At 48.3% G+C, this 23,139-nt stretch overlaps 1 long non-coding RNA gene across 1 annotated transcript; it reads right to left on the bottom strand.

Annotated features, from left to right (window-relative positions):
* Positions 1-4,646: 4,646 nt before the first annotated feature.
* LOC142913295 (uncharacterized) lies at positions 4,647-22,927 on the bottom strand. Its single transcript, XR_012934602.1, has 4 exons — positions 22,872-22,927; positions 17,014-17,135; positions 16,619-16,687; positions 4,647-5,262 (listed from the first exon to the last, which is right to left on the bottom strand). It is a non-coding gene; the product is annotated as an uncharacterized LOC142913295 (long non-coding RNA).
* Positions 22,928-23,139: the final 212 nt, after the last annotated feature.

Raw genomic sequence — 23,139 nt, 5'->3', positions numbered from 1 at the left:
ACGCAGCTGCTAAGGGGTTAGATTTGGTGGCTGCACAGACCCTCGTAGCAGCCGACAGGGAGCCGTTCTTGCAGGTTTTGAATGTCGGATTGTCCACAACCGTCATTCCGCAAGGAACTGTGCTCGCTCACGCGACCCCGGTGCCGTTGGGGACCGGAGTCGCGGGACACGTGCATGACACGCCGCAGGTCCCACCTCCTTCCGAATCGGATGAGAGATGGTTGGACGCGCTCTGCACAGACACGGGTGATCTGTCTCATTCGCAGCGAATTAAATTGCGCGCTCTTCTGCGAGAATTTTCCGATGTCTTTAGTAAATCTAAATTTGATATTGGCTGCACCAAGCTGCTGCGTCACCACATTGATACTGGTGACGCTGCCCCGATTCGACAAAACCCGTTTCGGCTTAGCCCGGCGGAGAAACAGCATGTTAAATCGGCTGTGGATGACATGCTGAAGGCCGATATAATTTCTCCCTCCACTAGTCCCTGGGGTGCTCCAATAGTGCTGGTCAAAAAGCACGATGGTAGTCTCCGTTTTTGCGTTGATTTTCGGCGCCTAAATAAAATCTCGGTAGCGGACGCCTACCCTCTTCCTCGTATGGACGAGTCATTGGATGCCCTGGCAGGGGCGCACTATTTCTCCACCTTGGACCTTCTGTCGGGGTTTTGGCAACTCCCCCTCGACGAATCGTCAAAACCTAAGACTGCTTTTCGGACACCACAGGGCCTTTTCGAGTTTAATAGATTGCCCATGGGTCTCCACTCGGCCCCAGCGACGTTCCAGAGGCTCATGGAGCTGGTCCTCGCTGGGCTCCAGTGGGACTCATGTCTCATTTATCTTGACGACGTCATCGTCTTTAGCCGCACGTTCGGCGAACACATCGAACGGTTGCGTGCTGTCTTCTTGAAAATGCGGGCCGCTAACTTGAAATTCAAGCCGCAGAAGTGTCACCTTCTGCGTGAGTCTGTGCGCTATCTGGGCCACATAGTTAGCCGCTCGGGCATCTCTACCGACCTTGAAAAAACCAAATGTGTTCAACATTGGCCGACCCCTACATCTGCGGGCGATGTTCGTAGTTTTATTGGTTTTGCGTCGTACTACCGCCGGTTTGTTGCTGGCTTCGCGACGATTGCCAAGCCGCTCCACGCCCTTACGTCAAAAGGGGTGGCATTTCATTGGGGGGACGCAGAACAGGCTGCGTTCGACTCCTTGCGGAACGCGCTCGTGATGGCACCGTCCCTTGCGTACCCCGATTTTTCCGTGCCATTCGTGTTGGACACCGACGCTAGCAATACGGGGATTGGGGGTGTTCTGTCCCAAAAAGTTGATGGCATTGAAAGGGTTGTTGCCTATGGTAGCAGAGTCTTGTCTCTTGCTGAATAAAGATACTGTGTGACCAGACGTGAGCTGCTGGCCATTGTGTTTTTTATTCAGCAATACAGGCCGTACCTGTATGGTCAGCATTTTACCGTGCGATCTGATCATTCGGCTTTACAGTACGCTCTGCGGGTTGACCAACCGTCCGGGCAGCTTTCTCGGTGGCTCGAAGTCCTTCAGGACTACGATTTCAATGTCACTTACCGTAGGGGTGCACAACACACGAATGCCGATGCGTTGTCTCGCCTTCCGCCGGCTCAAAAATGTGCGTGTTTTTTGGGCTCGGGCCATTGTAAGCCGCCACTGCCTGCGCAGGTCGCGCCTCTCACAACGGTGTCAGCCGCACTTCCCGCCGCCTCAGCGCCGATGTTGGATCACGCAGATCCAATGGCCAGTGACGATTTGCTGGGGCTAACTTTGACCAAATGGGGTCGGCACCAGGGCGAGGACATGTCGTTATTGAGGTTGCGTCGCCACGCGAATAATGCGGTTCCAAGACAGGGCAAATTTAATTCATTTGTCATGAAGCGCGGCTTGTTGATGCATTGGGATGCTGACTCGTGTCAACATAAAATCGTCGTGCCATCCGCCTTGCGATGCAAGGCCGTATGGGCGGCGCATGAGCGTTTATTGCACCTGGGTGTTCATAAGACCATTGGGTTGTTGCGGTTGCAATTTTTCTGGCCGGGCATGCTGCGCGACGTCACTGACATTTTGCTGGGGTGCACCCATTGTGCGCAACGTAAACCGCCGGCTAAACCGGCATGTCCACCCCTGCAACCCATTTCGGTCTCTCGTATAAATGAGTTGGTGGCTCTCGATATTTTGGGCCCTTTTCCTACTACGCCATGGGGTAATAAGTACCTTCTGGTTGGGGTAGAGTATTTTACACGGTGGCCTATGGCCTGGGCCCTCCCCAACCAGTCGGCGGCGGCCGTTGTGGACGCCTTTGTTCAAGGCTACGTCCTGGACAAGGGCGCACCAGAACGGTTGCTGACCGATCAGGGAAGAAATTTTTCGGGAGCCTTGCTGACTGATGTGTGCCGCCTGTTGGGCACTAAGAAAGTGCGCACTTCGCCCTACCATCCCCAGACCGACGGCATGGTGGAGCGCCTTCATAGAACTCTCACCGCTATGTTATGCCATCAGGTCGATGAATCCCACCTCGATTGGGACTTGCAGGTTCCGGGGGTCCTCACCGCATACCGTATGGCACCTCACGCGGCAACGGGATTTTCCCCGTTCTTTCTAATGTACGGCAGGGATGCCTTTCCTCCCGCCGACGTTCGGCTGGAAATCGAACAGCCACCGCAAAAGTCAAAGCTCGTTGACCACTTGCGATTCAACCTCCGTAAGTTGGCCGAGGCACGGGAGGCCGCCATTGAAAATTCGGCTTCCCGCCAACGGCCGAATTTGCGACTGCGGGACCCTCGGTCGTACACGCATCGGTGGGCACCGGGAGACAGGGCATGGCTCCACTGCCCCCAGGTGCCGGTGTCCACGTCGGCCAAACTCCTCAGACCATGGCGAGGCCCGGTTGAGGTAGTGGAAGTCCTGCGTCCCCAATGTGTTAAAATTAGCTGGGGACGGCGTCGCTGGTGCGTTCACCCCTCTCGGTTAAAACCCTTCGTCACGCCACGCGTCCCTCCACAACACACACGACATGGGGGCCGAGTGTGCAACGCGTCCGACGAGCCGGATGTTGCCCCGTTGGTGCCTAACCCACAGCGCAGGCGTGTCATTCCTCCTGCAGATGACGCGGGAGTGACGGCTCCATGCAGGCTACGTTCGGCCTCAATGGACCGTGGAGCAGCAAGTGTCCCCGTGGAGATGCCTAAAGGCCCACCGGATGCTCTGGCTCATCCTCCTCCTTCCCTTGTGCCGCCGACAAAGCCTGCCATCCCCTACGATGGCCCCGCGAAACGCACGCGCGCGAAATCTCGCCGGTTGTTATAATGTTTTTTTTGGCATGTCTAGTGCCTTGTACATACGTTATGTTGTTAAGGGGGGTATTTATAGTGGTTTAATTGTTCTTGTTGTTCGTGAGGCACACTCACAATTCTTCTACCATTGATAATTTCGGAGTTTCCCATTGTTGCAGCCGGGACGGCTGGAGCTTCCGAAGGAGGGGGTGATGTAGAGGTGTTAACTACGCGCTGTTGCGTAACCTGCATTGCCACCAGGGCAGTGCAGCATTACCCCTGGGTACAACGGTTGGGGTCAGTCGAGGTGAAACGGATCGTGGCCAGGGTTTGGTGCGAACCAATCAGACGGTTCCACGTGGGAATGTATGATTGGTTCTACCTGGCCACGAAGGGGTATAAGACGGGTGTCCCAACGGACCTCGGGGAGTTCTCTCCCCGCACGAAGATAGAAGACTGGGCTGAAGCCTAGCTAGGACCCTGGACCAGCCCTTCAGCCCTTCTAAGGGCTAAGGCTCGGCATACCCAGTGGTCAGGACCCACCGGGCCAGCGGTGGGTCAGATAGCCTCCCCTAGGTCCTAGCCGGAGGACTAGGTTAGCGGTAGACGTGTGAGTCCCGCCAAGTCCGGAGGTTGTACCTCCTTAGGTATCAAGGAGGTTAGCGGTAGACGTGTGAGTCCCGCCAGGTCCGGAGGCTGTACCTCCCTAGGGTATCGGGTGAGGGGACCGAATATCCCTCTGTGTGTGTTAAGCATTGTATAAGGAAATAATACAATAAACAGAGTGTGCCTCCTAAAGAAGTCTGCTCGTCCTTACAACACTACAGAACCAAAGAAGATAAATCAAACAGATTATAGCAAGATTTGGAAACCATATAATGCAACACAGACGGTCAAAACACAACGCAAGGTCAGGTTGATTACGTTATTATTACTGGTAGGAACGAAGTTGTAAACTGAGTGTACCAGCCTGCAATAGATTAATGTGTCCGTCCGTCCGTCCATCCGTCCCCTTTCAATACTTTAGAAGTGAAATCTCGTGCTGTTGGGTGTAAAAAAAAATCCAATGTTCCTACCAGCCCACCCTGCAAGGACCTGTTAATTTATCTTCCGTCCAGCTGTCCACGCCCCCACGCTACTCTCCCACTACTTCCTGTCTCCCTTCCCCCCTCTCTCTTCACCCACTTGGGGTAAACTGTCCCTCAAGGATCGTAGATCGAAGCCCCCCACCGCACCTCGCTCTCTCCCTCCCTGGCCCCCCATCTCTCTCCCTCCCTGCCCCCCCGTCTCTCTCCCTCCCTGCCTCCCCGTCTCTCTCCCTCCCTGCCCCCCCGTCTCTCTCCCTCCTTCCCAACTGAACCCCCCTAACCTCTCGCTCACAAGTCGCTGAAGGTGAGGCGCCCTCTGATGTCTCTCTCTCTCTTCCTGCCGTGCCCTCGCCTCCCCGTCTCTTTGCCTCTCTCTCGCCACGTCTTTGCCCCTCGACTCTTCCAGCCCCGTCGTCTCTCTCGCTCCTTCCGAACTGTGCGCCCCTAACCTCTCCCTTAAAAATCGTTGCATGAAATTGCTCTGATGGCGATCTCTCTCTCTCTCTCGCTGCATCCCCCACGCCGTCAGGTCTCGCTGCCTCCCGCTCGCCACGTCTCCGCCCCTCGACTCCTGCCTCCCCATCTCTCTCTCCCCTCTTCCCCTCCCGCTCCCCGGTTCCGCCAAGTTCCTGTGCCCCTCGAAGCGAGCCCCGGTCCCTCGCTGCCGTTCGTCCGCCCCCCTTCGATGCTCTCCCTCAGGCCTCCCTCGCCCCGTTCCTTGGCCCCCTCTCTCCCTCGCCCCGCTCCCGCCTCTCTCCATGGAAGCTCTCCGCGGGTCGCGTCTCCTCACTCCTCCGGACGCCGTTCGGCCTCCTGCGCACACCTCCTGCACCGCCGCCGCCGCCAAAGATCCCCCGTGCAGCCTCGAACAGGCTGTCGGGGGCAAGCGCTGTTAGTGGCGAGCAGCAGCACCTACGAAGGCTACCGGCACTGTGGCACACGAGGGGGGTGGGTGGCCAGAAACCACGGCCGGCACCCCTTTGTCTCCCCAGCGGTGATGTTTTACACGTCCCACAAGGTACTACTTTTAGGCGGAGTCGATCTCGGGGAGGCCCACGACCGGTTCATATAATTGTCACACTTCTAGATTTTTGTTGTTTTAATTTTTTTACCTACGTGACTTTATCGAATAGAACCAAAGAGTATAATTGTCACACTGTTTTTGGGCCGTGAGCAAGGAAATCCAACTCGGGGTCTCTGCAGAGTTCGCTCGAGTTTGCAAACGAAAAAACTAAAACGTGTAGCGCTAAACGACCAAATCGGTGATGACAATTCCTGCTGAACGCCGCAGAAGACCAGGCCCACAACGTGGATAGCAGAGCCACGCCCCACCGGCATCAAACTCTGCCCACACATTGTAAACAAATGCAACTCGTGTAACGCGTAGGCTTTTCGCAAGCAGCATTATTCGTGAATGTTTTTGGGGGTTAGTTCGCGTTATTGTTAATGTGTCGTAACCCTCCACCACCACCGCCCGACACGGACAATCAGTAAAACAAATGCCATTGCTCCACTGTAGGGGCGGCCAGGTGGATTTTCAAGAACGCCAATGTTGGTTTCACTGTTGTTAGATTTATACATTTTGGCCGAGGAGGCGAAAATCCACGAGTTGTTAATTCACGTCAAAATCTGAGAATTCGCGGTGAATCCACAAATTTGGCCTAGTCTGCTGTATCCATCAGTCACTTTCCGCATCAGATATTAACCAACATATCCATGATGCAACGTAACAACTGCAGTCTAACTGCATTTTAAATGGATTAAATAAGCATGGACTGAATGACCATTCATTATGAATATCCCGAGGTAACACCAAAACACACTTTACGCACATTCAACAATCTAACAACAATTCTACACTATGTGCCTGTGTTCAACCAAGTTAGCGATCTTAAAACCATTCAAACTCACCACCACCACCACAACCAAACCACCAGAATCGTTAAATCGAAATCCCAACGAAGCGAACGGCGGTCCACAGAAGTACGTCCTGGCACGAGAAAACATTCCCCGCTCAAACACAAAGAACACCACCACCCATACACTCCACACCACCACCACCACCACACCACCACCACCACCTCCCCTACACCACCACCACCACACCCCACACCCCACACCACCACTACCACACCCCACACCACCACCACACCACCACCACCATACCCCACACCACCACCACCACACCCCACACCACTACCACCACACCCCACACCACCACCACTACCACACCCCACACCACCACCACACCCCACACCACCACCACCACACCACCACCACCACTACCACACCCCACCACACCACCACCACCACACCACCACCACCACCACACCCCACACCACCACCACCACCACACCACCACCACCACACCACCACCACCACATCCTACACCACCACACCCCACACCACCACCACACCACCACATCCCACACCCCACACCACCACCACCACACCACCACTACCACACCACCACACCCCACACCACACCACCTCCCCTACACCCCACACCACCTCCCCCACCCCACCACAACACACCACCTCCCCTACACCCCACACCACCACACCCCAAACCACCACACGCTACACCACCACTACCACACCCCACACCACCACCACACCCCACACCACCACCACACCACCACTACCACACCCCACACCACACTCACCACACACACGCTCACCACACTCACCACGCTCACCACGCTCACCACACACACCACACTCACCACACACACACCACACACACCACATTCACCACAAACACACACCACACACACCACACTCACTCACCACGCTCACCACAAACGCTCACCACACACTCACCACACCACACACACTCACCACACACTCACCACACACACACCACACACACCACACACTCACCACAAACACACACCACACACACCACACACTCACCACAAACGCTCACCACACACACTCACCACACACACCACACTCACTCACCACACTCACCACACACTCACCACACACACACACCACACTCACCACAAACACACACCACACACACCACACACTCACCACACACACACCACACTCACAAACACCATACTACACTCACCACACACTCACCACACCACACTCACCACACTCACCACAAACGCTCACCACTCTGTTCACACACACTGTTCACACACACTGCTCACCACACTGTTCACACACACTGTTCACACACACTGCTCACCACACTGTGCCCCGGAGAGGCCTACCCACCTGCTGGGAGGCCTACCCACCTGCCGCTGGGAGGCCTACCTACCTGCTGGGAGGCCTACCCACCTGCTGGGAGGCCTACCCACCTGCTGCTGGAGAGGCCTACCCACCTGCTGGAGAGGCCTACCCACCTGCCGCTGGGAGGCCTACCCACCTGCCGCTGGAGAGGCCTACCCACCTGCCGCTGGAGAGGCCTACCCACCTGCCGCTGGGAGGCCTACCCACCTACCGGGAGGCCTACCCACCTGCCGCTGGAGAGGCCTACCCACCTGCTGGAGAGGCCTACCCACCTGCCGCTGGGAGGCCTACCCACCTGCTGGAGAGGCCTATCCACCTGCCGCTGGGAGGCCTACCCACCTGCTGGAGAGGCCTACCCACCTGCCGCTGGGAGGCCTACCCACCTGCTGGGAGGCCTACCCACCTGCTGGGAGGCCTACCCACCTGCTGCTGGGAGGCCTACCCACCTGCTGGAGAGGCCTACCCACCTGCTGGGAGGCCTACCCACCTGCCGCTGGGAGACCTACCCACCTGCCGCTGGGAGGCCTACCCACCTGCTGGGAGGCCTACCCACCTGCCACTGACAGTGGTACCTGGAGCGTGCTGACGCTCAGCTGATGTGTCACACCGTGGCGAACCCCGCAGCTAACTCATTCACGTGGAGCAGGCCAAGAAACGACATTCCAGTCGTGGGCTGAGCTCAAAAGGGCTAACTCGAGCACCATCCTGCGGCGGGGAAAGGAGGCGGTGCAAGAGGTTCAGCCGAGCCCACAACAGCCAAGAATCTGCTGTCTGGGAGAGGGGGGTGGGCGCTGTTAAACCCTAGCACATGGGCGAGAAGCCGTGCATGTGTGACGAGTGCGGCAAGACGTTTTTCTCACGCTCGGCCTACAAGTATATATATTTTTCTATTCCACTTGTGTGTAAATCTGTGTATACCCCGGATATTTTAGAGATGGCAATTCTCCTGCTGTGTGTCCTACTGCTGTCCCTCCCGGCCATATCTAGTGTCACACTCAACTCTACAAACGGCTACCCTCGTTATTTTGCGTCAATACTTGTTGCTCGATTTGCCACTACACCTGCAAATGAAACAGCTCATAGACACTTCTACACTCCATCATTGTATCCTTTTAAACCCTATCTTTGTCCCATTACTTCACCAGCACTCCTTCCAAACTTCATTTTGCTCTTAAAAATAACACCATCTGCGAGCTGCTGCTATTCGTCCAAGGTTCGCCGCTCTTCATCCTTTCACAGAAAATACTTATGCAAACTGTTAATTCTACATTTCTTATTCCTGGGTGGTATTGAGCTTCATCCAGGCCCAAATGAAAAGAGCTCGTATAATTCTGTAGATTTTTCTGGCAGGAAAGGTGTTGGTGTTCTACATATCAACATCAGAGGGCTTGTGATTAAATTAAGTCAACTAAAACTAGAAGTGGCAAATCTTGATCCGGACATTTTTTGCCTAACAGAAACATTTCTCACTCCTGCCGTCAATAACTTGCAGATTACGATTGAAAACTACAACCTTTTTCGGCTTGACTGAGGATCTAAAGGAGGTGGAATTGCCATCTATGTTCGTAACACTATTGCATGTTCACCAGCTCACTCTTTGTTTAAAAAATGTTGCTTTGAAGGTCTGGCTCTCAGAATAACTCTCCCAAATAATCAACAGATATTGGTAGTGTGCTGCTATAGACCGCCTTGTGGGAAGGATGTTGAAGCTGCATCGGCACTGAGAGAGCTTTTTGGGGGCCTCCCTAAAGGTGAAATAATTTTAGTGGGTGATCTAAATTGGAATTGGCTAAACCCGCCGGCCGTGGCCACAAATTTTACAGATGAATTTAACTTGTTTCAATTAATAAATGTCCCCACAAGACCCAACTTAAAAAATCCGGGACAGTCAACTCTGCTTGACGTCCTATTGACAAATGCCCCTCACAATTTCGCACTGACTGGTGTTCTGGGTAATAACCTTAGTGATCACTCCTTCATTTTTGGTGTGAGATCATCAGCCAGACCCAAAGCCCCCCTAAAATTGTTGAGAAGCACTCTTTGAGGCACTTCAGCACTCAGGCATTTACAAATGATGTGCTTCACTCGGATATTGATAAGGTCTGTGATATACCCAACCTGACTACGGCTTGGGAGACTTTCAGGTACACATTTCTCCAAATTCTTAACAAACATGCTCCGTTGGTTAGATTTAAAACTAAAGGCAACCGCCCACCATGGTATGATCCTTTGATTACAAAGCTCATGAAAACTAGGGACAAGGCTTGGGCATGTGCTCAGAAAAGTAATTTGGTAAATGACTGGCTAGAAAACAGGATTTTAAGGAATAGATGCGTAAAAAATACGGCATGCAAAAAATGCCTATTTTTCCTCCACTCTCCTGGAATCACATGGAAATGCCAGGATTTTTTGGAAAACAATCAAATCTATCGAAAAGGCATCCAAAACAGAAAATCTGCCCGTTGAGCTTCACCGAAATGGGGAATATTTTTCAGATCCCAAAAAAATAGTTGACAATTTTAACCTTCATTTTTCTGAAGCTGGTAATCTTTTTGATAATGTATTGGGAGTCACCCCTGCTCCTGCAAATTCCTACACCCCTGTCCAAACATTAAACGAATTTAGTTTCCAACCAATCCACAAAAGTAATGTTCTGAAACAACTGTCCTACCTCAAAGGGTCCTCCTCTACCGGAGCAGATAGTTTTCCCGTCTTTGCTCTACTGTTGGTCACCTAATATACAAACCTATAGCCCATATTTTCAACCTGTCCATCAAAGAAGCATCAGTTCCTCTAGAATGGAAACATTCCTATGTCTGCCCACTTCACAAAGGGGGCCCTAAAGATGATCCCAATAACTACCGACCTATCTCAATTTTGTCCCCATTGATGAAAATTTTTGAAAAATTATTGAACTACCAAATTAGCAGTTTCCTGTCCACCAACAATCTACTACATCTAAAACAATCTGGGTTCCGGAAAAAATACAGCACCACATCTGCTGCATTAGACTCTTTGAATCAAATTTACAATAGCCTTGATAATAAGCAGTACTGTGTCTGTCTTTTTCTTGACCTGTCCAAAGCTTTTGATACAGTTGACCACAACACCCTGCTTAGTAAACTAAGTTGCCTCGGTTTTTCCGAGAACACAGTACAATGGTTAAAAAATTACCTCTTTTCTCGCACCCAAACTGTATTCACAGATGGTTGGAGGTCAAACAGTGTTAAGATAACAAAAGGGGTTCCACAGGGTTCCATCCTCGGCCCCCTCTTGTTCTCTCTTTATGTCAATGACTTGGGCACTGAACTGGATCATTCCAGGGTAAATCTTTTTGCAGATGACACGATACTCATTACTGCTGGCCGCTCTCCGGATGACGTGATTGCTAAGCTCCAGGGTGATTTCAACAAACTACAACATCAGCTAGTTTCTCTTAAACTAGTCCTGAATACCTCCAAAACCAAGGTGCTATGCTTCTCTCCGGGACTAAAGCAGGAAGTTATTTTTCCCCAATTACATTCCTTGAATAATTATCAAATAGAGCAAGTCAAGATCTATAAGTATCTTGGGGTCATCCTGGATTCAAAACTTAGTTTTGAAGATCACATTGATTATACTGGTAAAAAGACAAAAATAAAAATTGTTTTTCTGTATCGACACAAGCACTGCTTCCCCCCAATGTTCCGTTTGGAATTGATAAAAGCTACCATACTGCCTCTACTTGACTACTGTGACATCGTGTATAAATCAGCCCCAAGTACTGTACTGAAGAAGCTTAATTCCATCTATCACTCGGCCTTAAGATTTGCATTGAACTGCCCATATAGGACTCACCACTGTGATCTCTACATTGAGTCAAACTTAACATCTCTTAATGTTCGACGGCTTGTGCACCAGATCTTATTTATTCACGATGTCCTTACAAAAAATTCCGCAGACTACCTACTGGATCTCCTCTCTGTTTCAAAGAACAAATATGACCTCAGGTCTTCGCTCATTTACCAGCTTCACATTCCCTATTGCCGTAAAAAAACTGGAGGAAGGTCCTTTGCTATTGATGCCCCCAGGGTCTGGAATGCTATTGCCAATAAACTGCAACTTGAATCACTACCTATGAGATCTTCACTCAAAACTGCTCTAGAGGAGTTGTACAACCCTAGCTGCCACTGCTATTCAGTGGCCTAAAATATGGGTCTAGATTTTGGTGTTATAATTTATTTATGTAGTTTATTGTTAAAAATTCGGTCACAGTCCCTATGATCACTGTTACATTGGATTTATGGCTTTTATTTTGGTGATTTTCGAAAAGTTTTTTTTGTTTTGGCCATGTTTTTGTTTATAGTAGTACGGAGTTAGACTGATGGCCTTAATCTTAGTTGTCTTGTGGTTGTTGTTGTTATTTGACTTGCATCCCACTGGGATTTTTGCACACAGCATTGGTGTACGGTGCTATTTTAGGAATATTTTGATATTTTTTTCCTGTATTTTCTGTTTGCAGTCACATAACCACTGTAAGATATTTTCTTGTTCATGTTTTTGTTTGTTGCGGTTGCACCCGATTCAAGAGCCGAATGGCTCACAGGGCTATACCAAATAAATGAACTATGAACTATGTCCTAGTTCGACAAAATCTACGTCAACACGTAATACAAAACTACAATTCGTGTTGCAGAGAATGAACCTCCTCTACGTGTAACCTTTGAGTGGTATGCCACGTAACTGATTAATGATCCGAGTGTTCTCCCTATTTCAAAGACAATGAGTTGCTCCAGAGGGAGATGCTTCCTGAAAACACAAAAATACCCTTGTTTGGTTCTTTCCTCCAGACAGTCTCATCCCTTCACCTGATGAAGGCCACTTGTGTTGTGGCCGAAACGTCGTGAGAATTTTATTGCGTGATTTTATTTTATCAATTTATTATTTTATTCTCATTCTACGTGGTGACTTTACCTAAAGAACCAAAGAAGATGAATCCTTGCAGTCACGAAAGCTTTAAATCGAAAAACAAAAATACCCTTTGACCTGTATCACAATAACAATGAGTCTTACCTGAGTAAGCTGTACAGGTTACTTCCATAACACACACTTTGTCCTAACATCACTTATTCAATGTTTGACCCTTACAGACAAAATGTTACATGTACGCACACAATCAGACAAGTATTAATTCTAAATTATTGACAGGCATATTAACAAAATTGAATTACTGCACTGAAATATACTGCATCAGGTTACATCGCATTAACATGAAGCTATTTTTAAAAATACGCACCGTCTGCTTAACAGTGTATGTACAACATGCTATTGTATTGTCATTCAAAACGAGTAGGCCATTGCATGCTGGCGTCTGGGTCAAAATTGCTCAAATTCTAAACATTACCTACAAACTCCACAACTAAGATGCCACATCAATCATCGCCCCCTACTGACAGGCTCTTGTCCACATGCAGGCCGGTGCAGGGCCACCACCTTGTGCCACACAGGGGCAGCTGCTACTTGGGGATGCTCTTCAAGTGTTTGAGACGAGATACAAAACTCCGAATTGCCAGAGGCGATTAAGCAAGCACCATATAAATGGATTTTAAAACCGAGTGAATGCTTGGGAGCTTATTGGCTCTCGCTCCTGGTTCGAGATCTACCCAACCCACAGGTCCACAAAAACTGGCCGCTCTAACCATGCAGGTTTAACCTAGGAACTGAGTGTCCAACTTCACATTCTTGTCATTAAAGGCCTGTGACAAAGGTGCATCCATTGGAGCGACCAGAGTGGAGTCGGCTCCGGGAGAGGCAACCACCTTGCCCCACGGCGCTCCTCCACTTCGAGGTCTGCGGAGTACTTCGCCACCACCACCACCACCAGCGTGGCGATCTTCACGGCTGTGCTCACTTTGGTTCTGCTGCTATCGCAGCCAGTGGTGGAACTCCTCGGAGGATCTCGGCGTGGGGGTTCGAACATCAACGGCTCCAACACCACCACCACCACCACCACGATCAACAACTACTCGGGACTCGTGAAGGACGTCTCTCCACCGGCAGCGGTCGCCACCTGGGGACCGATGTTCACCAGTGCCAGGACATAGTGGACAGCGTGCTCCCTGCTCTACTGCAGGCTATGGGTCAGCTGAGCGGCAGCTGCCAGGACATAGTGGACAGCGTGCTCCCTGCCCTGCTCCACGTCGTGCGTCAGCTGTACAGCGGCTGCAAGGAGGCCATCGGCTCCACCGTGCCGCTGAACACCCCGCACATCGCCGTGCGTCTCCGGCGTTTCGTACGTCGCAGAGTTGAGTGAGCAACATCCATCGTCGTCGTCGTCACCATCAGCCACGGTCAATCCACTAGCGGGTAGAGACCTCCCCCGTGCCGTCGCCACCTCCCACAATGCCGCTGTGCGGTGATCCACCCAGCGCCTGACACGTGGAGCGATTTCATTGCTTGATCTCCCCACTGGGCATCCTCTCGGATGACCCCCTCGCCGCCCATCGGCATCACTCGCCCCCTTCGCGCCCTCCACCGTCACCCTCAACTCTACTCGCGGTTAAATTTTGATTTAAAGCTTTTGTGATTGCAGTAATTCATATTCTTAGCTCTTCCGGTAAAGTCATGTTGAAGGTAAACAATAAAATAAATATATATAAAAAATATAAATTCTCACGACGTTTCGACACACCTGAAGACGACCGTTTGTGTTATGGTCGAAACGTCATGAGAATTTTTATTGTCTTATATAAATTTTATTATTTTGTTTCCCTTCAACGTGACTTTACCGAAAGAGCTAAGAATATCCACTCACGGTGTTTTCAACAGCCTGGTTGGGCACTGGAACGGTATCCCGGACAGTACCGGATTAAGCTCGTGCGGGTCCTGTGGCATATATTATAATGGTGCCCAAAATAAAATAAAAAAACACAATTATTAAAACGCAAAGTTTACACATCTACCGGGTCTCCACTTGACTTTGGATTGTCTCGGAGGAAGTCCACCCACACCTCCACTTCCACAAACTGCTGGGAGTTGCCTCGCTCTGCCTCACAGTCAGAAATCTCCTCCTGCTTCACGTTGCCTCTGTCGATGTGAAGGTCCCATTTTGGAGTTGAATCTTCATCTTCACATTTCACCTTTACTCCTTTGCTCTTCACTTCTTCACATTTCACCATCACCTCTTCATGTTTCACCCCGATACCTTTAAAAGTGTCCAAGCTGGGATTTTCTTCCGGTTCTTGTTTCATGAGGGATGGGCTCATGGTGGCACTTTGACTTTCACAAGCTGATTTCAGACTCCACTCCTTGTGGATCTTCTGATGCTTCTGTGTTCTCTGGTGTACTTGAAGTTGTTGTTGCTGTGCAAACGTTATCCCGCACGGAGTGCACCTGAAGGGTTTCTCTCCTGTGTGTGTTCTCTGGTGTACTACAAGAGTAGATGAATGTGCAAACGCCTTCACGCACATACTGCACTTGAAGGGTTTCTCTCCCGTGTGTGTTCTCTGGTGTTCTACAAGAAGAGATGAACGTGGAAACGCCTTCATGCACACACTGCACTTGAAGGGTTTCTCTCCCGTGTGTGTTCTCTGGTGTGCTACAAGAGTAGATGAATGTGAAAACGCCTTCATGCACACACTGCACTTGAAGGGTTTCTCTCCCGTGTGTGTTCTCTGGTGTGCTACAAGAGTAGATGAATGTGAAAACGCCTTCCCACACACAGTGCACTTGAAGGGTTTCTCTCCCGTGTGTGTTCTCTGGTGCTCTGTCAAATTTCCAGTCCGGTCCGTGCTGTATGCACACCGGTCGCATTGTTGACTTGCCCTACCGAGCTGCGCTGAGTGCATTTGCTCCATCAGACCAATTCTGCAGAGGAAGCGTCAGCTGCAGACAGAAAAAAATAATATCCACACTATCTACACTTCAGTATCGATGCACAGAGGAAAGCATATACACACAGTAACACGTGACTTACACGTCTATACTTATTCACATATTCATGATATAGTGGAAAAGTGTCCCAAATTCATCACACGGACTGTTATGGCACACAATGAGAGGGCAAATGGTTATAAACATGCCTGGAAGCCCTCGTATCTTCAAAATGAATGTTCACCAAAAACTCCGAGCACACAATTTCAGCTGTCTGGCTACAAAAGGAATATTTATGAGAGCTAAATTCAGCTGACATAGCAAAGGGTGTTGAAAACAATATTATTTGTGTTAGGCAGAAATGCATAAATTAACGTTCAATCGCAACTTAGAGGTGTGAATCCAGGCTCAGATGTCCTTGAATGCTGGGATGAACAGTTCCCACTTCAGCTGAATGTGTGTGCTGTGTTCACCTCCTGTTTCCATTATTATAAAGAGTTCCAGAGGAAAACAAAAATAAACTACTGTTATGATAAAACCTCCGTGTTCGACAGAGTTAATAGACGTTACTGCAAACACAAACTGTACACTGTCACTGGGTAAACAGGCGGTGGCGTGTCTAGAATCATGCCTGGCCACCTTCATCTGCTCAGCATTAATGCTTCCTCACTGCACCAAGTAATTAATTGAGGATCAACGAACATAGCCGAGGATAACTGGAGTTTGCGTGTCTCTCTCCGTGGTGAGATGTTAACTACCTCACCTGGTATACAGGAAGTCGTGGGTTCGATCCCGACCCTGACACCTGCTGTATATTTGGAGTTTGCGCGTCTCTCCGCTGAGTGTCTTTGACCGATAGACATTGACACACGTATTCTTGTTTCTTTCAGTAAAGTTACGTAGATAGAAAATAACAATAACAGATAATAGAATTACATTAAATAAAGGCCATTTGTGTTGCGATCAAAATGACGTGAGTTTTTTTGCTTTATTCACAATTATTTATTTATTGTATTGCTATTTTTATTTAATTTTCTATCTACGTGACTTTACCGAAAGAACCAAGAATATTAATTCCTGCAGTCACCAAAGTTTTCAGTCAAAACATTCACACACGTTGACAAAGCCTCACCTTGTGTTGTTGTGGGCAGGTCGCTTCTGATAACAAGAGTGGTATAGCAGCTCAAGCGGGCTTGGCCTGCTAACAAAAGAACGAAAATCAAAACTGCGTGAATATTTACAATAAAACAAAGTTACAAAGTGGCGAGCCGGGTGAAGACAAATTAAACTTAAGCGAGATAATTAAAGTGAACGCAATCAGGCGAGGGCAGGAGGCAGGGCCCCGCGTGGCTAGGCCCCGCGTTGTAAAGTTCCAACCTGGACATCGATTCCAATGCTCGCTGCTACTCAACTGACATCCCTACGAGAGAGAGCGAGGCTCTACCTTGGTTAACAACAACAACCACCACCACAACCACCACCACCACGACAACCACAACAACCACAATCGCAATGATAATTTCTCACCTCGGATTTCAGTGCAGGAAGCGATAGTTTCCTGCTACCTCGTGACGTCACCCGGCAGCAGGTGACATGACGTCACATCTGGGGTACGAAACACGCTCCTCCCACAATGAGCCGCTCCGTAACTGAATAAATTATAGAATGAATAAATTATGTAAATGTAACATGTCCCATATGTCGTGGGCAATGAACCCGTCGCAATAAACTCGTGACGGCTTTAACGAACACATTATGCTAATGAGCCGCCAGTCACTGGGCATAGCTTTGCCCAAATAAGGATTGGCACTGGAACGCAATCGGCAGTGACCCAAGCGGAGGTGACGTCACGCTCAAGAGCGAGGTGGAATACCTTGGTGACATGACGTCACTAGCAAGGTACACCTCACCCTGGCGTTTCACGCCGATGAGGTAATGCAGAGTGGTGATGTCACAGAGCGGGGTTGGAGTTTAAGTTGATTTAGATTCATTTTACATTGTTCCCTCCCTTGGGTGTGTGGGCTCAGCTACAACAACAACGTGGACATTATTGTGTATACACTGTGTGTGTGTGTACACTGTGTGTGTATACACTGTGTGTCTGTGTATACTGTGTGTGTGTGTACTGTGTGTGTGTACACTGTGTGTGTGTACACTATGTGTGTACACTGTGTGTGTGTACAGTGTGTGTGTGTGTACACTGTGTGTGTGTGCACTGTGTGTGTACAGTGTGTGTGTGTGTACACTTCTAGATTTAAAGCTTTCGTGACTGCAAGGATCCATACTCTTTGGTTCAAAGGGTAAAGTCACGTAGGTCAAAGATGTTGTACTGTCCCCTGACGATATCCTTGTCAGCTTCGATGTGGTCTCTTTGTTCACCAAGGTCCCAGTACCTGATACCATTGAAATAATTGAAAATTTGGTCCAACATGGACTAGACCCCGACACACCTGCACTGGTTAGGCACTGCCTCAACAATACCTACTTTACTTGGAATGGCTCCTACAAACAAAATGAGGGTACCCCCATGGGATCCCCCTTATCACCAGTGATAGCCAATATTTTCATGGAGAAATTTGAATCAGACGCCATCCAGACTTCCACCCTCAGACCTTCCCTGTGGAAGAGATATGTGGATGACACTTTCGTCATTTGGCCACATGGCCTCCCAGCTTTGAACCTTTTCCTACACCACATCAATTCCAAACATCCCGCCATCAAATTCACCATGGAAGTGGAGAAAGATGGCAAGCTACCATTCTTAGATGTTCTGTTTGAGAGGAGACCTGATGGCTCATTGGGGCATTCTGTCTACAGGAAACCCACCCACACAGATTCCTACTTGAAACCTGATTTCCACCACCACCCAGCCCAAAATAATTCTCTCATCAAAACTTTATACCATAAGGCTCATTGCATTTCGGACGAACACCACCTGACCAGTGAATTAAAACATGTACACCTGGCCCTCAAAAGGAATGGTTACTCTGACCGTATCATCCGCCAAGCTGTTTCTCCCTCCATACAGAAACAAAAACTTGATACTCCGGTCAAAACCATCACACTACCATATATAGCAGGCGTTACTAAAAAGATTTCCAAAATTCTAAACAAACACAAGATCCAGGTCCGGTTCAATACAGTACACAAAATTCGTGATCTGATCCCATCCGTGAAGGATGTCATTCCTGACTTACAGTACCCCGGGGTTTACAAATTGAGTTGTACCTGCGGTGATTGCTATATCGGGGAGACAAAGCGACATGTCTCTGACCGAATCCGCGAGCACAAATCAGATTTGAAACACGGCAAAACGAATTCTTCTGCCGTGGCTGATCACTGTTACAACGCTGTGGGTGATCACGATATCATTTTCTCCGATACCAAGGTTCTTTGCAAACCCACGGGTTTTTATCAGAGATTTGTTCACGAGGCAATTCAGATCTACAAACACAGACACAATTTCAACCGAGATGGTTTCAAATTTAGCAACCATTGGAAAGATGTTCTAAATCGAACTAAACATTAAACTAATTTCAATGGTACAGTATATTTTTCAAGTAGTGGTACCCCAAACTTTCGCAGCTCTTATAAATTCCCTTTTCACACCATCAATAGGTAAACTCTCCCCCCCCCCCCTCCCGCGCCAAACGGCAAGTCCACCGGCACGTACAACACCTCTTTTCTAAAATCGGCCAATCAAATGCTAATTTTTATGCTAATTTCTTTGTCAGGACACCTTGTTTGCTCGCACAAAGTTTAAAGGTCCGCGGTCTGAGCGTGGTTGTGTTTCGCTAAATTCTCCTGTTTGATTTGTACTAGGTGCCTCAGTGAATGTATATGCTCTGACTTTAACATAGCTATTTCTGTGACCAGTTACAAGCTAATCATTCAGCTATTTCAATGCTAAATTCTATGCTAATTCCTTTGTCAAGGGGTGCCTCTGCGGATGTGTATACTTTAACTTATCTATTTCAATGAGCCATTTCAATGCTAAATTATATGCTAATTCCTTTGTCAAGGTGCTTTGTTTCTTCTCACACAGCTTAAAGGTCGTGATCTGCGCGTGGCTTTTTCCACTCCAGCGCTGTCCTCCAGACAGTCTCGTCCCTTCACCTGATGAAGGCCGCTTGTGTTGTGGCCGAAACGTCGTGATTTTTGTTATTTTATGTTTTACCTACGTGACTTTACCCAATAGAAGCAAAGCGTATGGATCCTAGCAGTCACGAAAGCTTTAAATCTAGAATAGAAATGTAATGCAATACAACACAGAGAGTCGGCCAACATAAGAGTCAACACCCCACCTTGTTGATAACGTTCTTCCAAAGATTGCTCAATTTGAAAGAGAGACAAAACACAGACAAGGAGACACACAGACAGAGAGAGATAGAACACAGAGACACACAGAGAGAGATACACACATACAGTGAGGGAAAAAAGTATTTGATCCCCTGCTGATTTTGTACGTTTGCCCAATGACAAAGAAATGATCAGTCTATAATTTTAATGGAAGGTTTATTTGAACAGTGAGAGACAGAATAACAACAAAAAAATCCAGATAAACGCATGTCAAAAATGTTATAAATTTATTTGCATTTTAATGAGGGAAAAAAGTATTTGACCCCTCTGCAAAACATGACTTAGTACTTGGTGGCAAAACCCTTGTTGGCAATCACAGAGGTCAGACGTTTCTTATAGTTGGCCACCAGGTTTGCACACATCTCAGGAGGGATTTTGTCCCACTCCTCTTTGCAGATCTTCTCCAAGTCATTAAGGTTTCGATGCTGACGTTTGTCAACTCGAACCTTCAGCTCCCTCCAGATTTCCTATGGGATTAAGGTCTGGAGACTGGCTAGGCAACCCCAGGACCTTAATGTGCTTCTTCTTGAGCCACTCCTTTGTTGCCTTGGCTGTGTGTTTTGGGTCATTGTCATGCTGGAATACCCATCCACCATCCATTTTCAATGCCCTGGCTGAGGGAAGGAGGTTCTCATCCAAGATTTGACGGTACATGGTCCCGTCCATCGTCCCTTTGATGCGGTGAAGTTGTCCTGTCCCCTTAGCAGAAAAACACCCCAAAGCATGTTTCCACCTCCATGTTTGACGGTGGGGATGGTGTTCTTGGGGTCATAGGCAGCATTCCTCCTCCTCCAAACACGGCGAGTTGAGTTGATGCCAAAGACCTCCATTTTGGTCTAATCCGACCAAAACACTTTCACCCAGTTGTCCTCTGAATCATTCAGATGTTCATTGGCAAACTTTAGACGGGCATATATATATGTGCTTTCTTGAGCAGGGGAACCTTGCAGGCGCTGCAGGATTTCAGTCCTTCACGGTGAAGTGTGTTATCAATTGTTTTCTTGGTGACTATGGTCCCAGCTGCCTTGAGATCATTGACAAGATCCACCCGTGTAGTTCTGGGCTGATTCCTCACCGTTCTCATGATCATTGCAACTCCCTGAGGCGAGATCTTGCATGGAGCCCCAGGCCGAAGGAGATTGACAGTTTTTTTGCGTTTCTTCCATTTGCGAATAATCGCACCAACTGTTGTCACCTTCTCACCAAGCTGCTTGGCAATGGTCTTGTAGCCCATTCCAGCCTTGTGTAGGTCTACAATCTTGTCCCTGACATCCTTGGAGAGCTCTTTGGTCTTGGCCATGGTGGAGAGTTTGGGATCTGATTGATTGATTGCTTCTGTGGACAGGTGTCTTTCATACAGGTAACAAGCTGAGATTAGGAGCACTCCCTTTACGAGTGTGCTCCTAATCTCAGCTCGTTACCTGTATAAAAGACACCTGGGAGCCAGAAATCTTTCTGATTGAGAGGGGGTCAAATACTTATTTCCCTCATTAAAATGCGAATCATTTTATAATATTTTGACATGCGTTTCTCTGGATTTTCTTTTTGTTATTCTGTCTCTCACTGTTCAAATAAACCTAACATTAAAATTATAGACTGATCATTTCCTTGTCAGTGGGCAAACGTACAAAATCAGCAGGGGATCAAATACTTTTCTCCCTCACTGTAGGCACACAGAGAAACAACGCCTCTGTGTCGAGGCGTTAAATAGAGAGAGAGGGGTGCAGAGAGAGAGAGGGGAGGGGTTTAGAGAAATCCGCGAGTCAATGCAAGGCCGTAGCCATGGAGTCAACATTGGGGGGGGAACAAATCTACCAGGGGCTCTGGGGTCTCCCCCCCCCAGAAAGAAAATCTAAATTTGAAAACTAATTTTTAAAATATTGAAAAATTTCACTAACACATGGGATGGAATTTGTATTATTTGATACAATATTGTATAATATTGTATTGTATTACATTGCTCTGTTGTTTATTTTTTAACTTTTCTTGTTTCATAGTATGCAATGGCAGAGATTAGGGATTCATAAAGTACAACGCAATCATACAAACACAAATCTACACATTGTTACATGAAGACAAGTCCACATTTTGTGGCCAAGGTTTAGCAAATTGTTTTTATTAACATAGCATAGCAATTATTATTTTAAATAATATTTTTATAGCAATAAATTGGGGGAGACATTTTGAGCATGTTTGATTATTGTGGGGGGATATGTCCCCCACCAATATATTATAATTATTATAATATATTATAATTACGGCCTTGTGTCAATGAGAGATTTGGAACTTTGGTGACTGCAGGAAATAATAATAACACGAGTACACGCAGAGAGAGAGAAAGCACACTTATATTCTTGGTTCTTTCGGTAAAGTCACCACGTAGAAGGGGAAACAATAAAATAATTAAAATATTAAACAATAAAATTCTCACGACGTTTCGACTGCACCACAAGCAATCATCATTAGGTGTGAAAACCACAGCAAGAAACCACAGCAAGAAAATGTTCTTGCTGTGGTTTTCACACCTGATGATGATTGCTCGTCTTGCAGTCGAAACGTCGTGAGAATTTTATTGTTTGATATTTTTATTATTTTATTGTTTCCCTTCTACGTGGTGGTGACTTTACCGAAAGAACCAAGAATATGAATCCCTGCAGTCAAGAAAGCTTTAAATCAAAAGCACACTTAATCAAAGAAACTGAGTAAAATTTTTGAAATGTAATGCAATGCAACACAGAGAGTCGATCAACACACAATAAACGCATAGCCTGGTAGATTACTTTCTTACAAAGATTGCTCAACTAAGCGAGATAATTGAAGCAAACGCGATCAGGCGAGGGCAGGAGGCAAGGCCCCGCGTGGCTAGGCCCCGCGTTGTAAAGTTCCAACCTGGACATCGATTCCCATGCTCGCTGCTACTCAACTGACATCCCTACGAGAGAGAGGCTCTACCTTGGTAAACAACAACCACCACCACAACAACCACCACAACAACCACGACCACCAACACGATAATAATTTCTCACCTCGGATTTCAGTGGAAGAGCGAAACGAACGCTTCCTGTTACCTCGTGACGTCCGCGGCAGCAGGTGATATGACGTCACGTCCGGGGTACAAGACACTCCCCTACCACGAGCGGCTCCGTACCTGAATAAAATTATGTTAATGAGCTCGGGCCATATGTCGAGGGATGGGGGCGTGGGTGCTGAACCCGTCCCAATCAACTCGCGACGGCTTTCACGAACTCATTATGTTAATGAGCCGCCAGTCACTGGGCGTAGCTTTGCCCAAAT

The sequence above is a fragment of the Petromyzon marinus genome, unplaced genomic scaffold (genome assembly GCF_048934315.1).
Source record: "Petromyzon marinus isolate PM22_M1 ecotype Great Lakes invasive population unplaced genomic scaffold, UKy_Petmar_22M1.pri1.0 PM_G_Scaffold_24, whole genome shotgun sequence".
Classification (NCBI taxonomy): Eukaryota; Metazoa; Chordata; class Hyperoartia; order Petromyzontiformes; family Petromyzontidae; genus Petromyzon; species Petromyzon marinus.
Note: the sequence above shows the minus strand (reverse complement) of the source record. Positions and strands in the feature narration are given on the sequence as shown.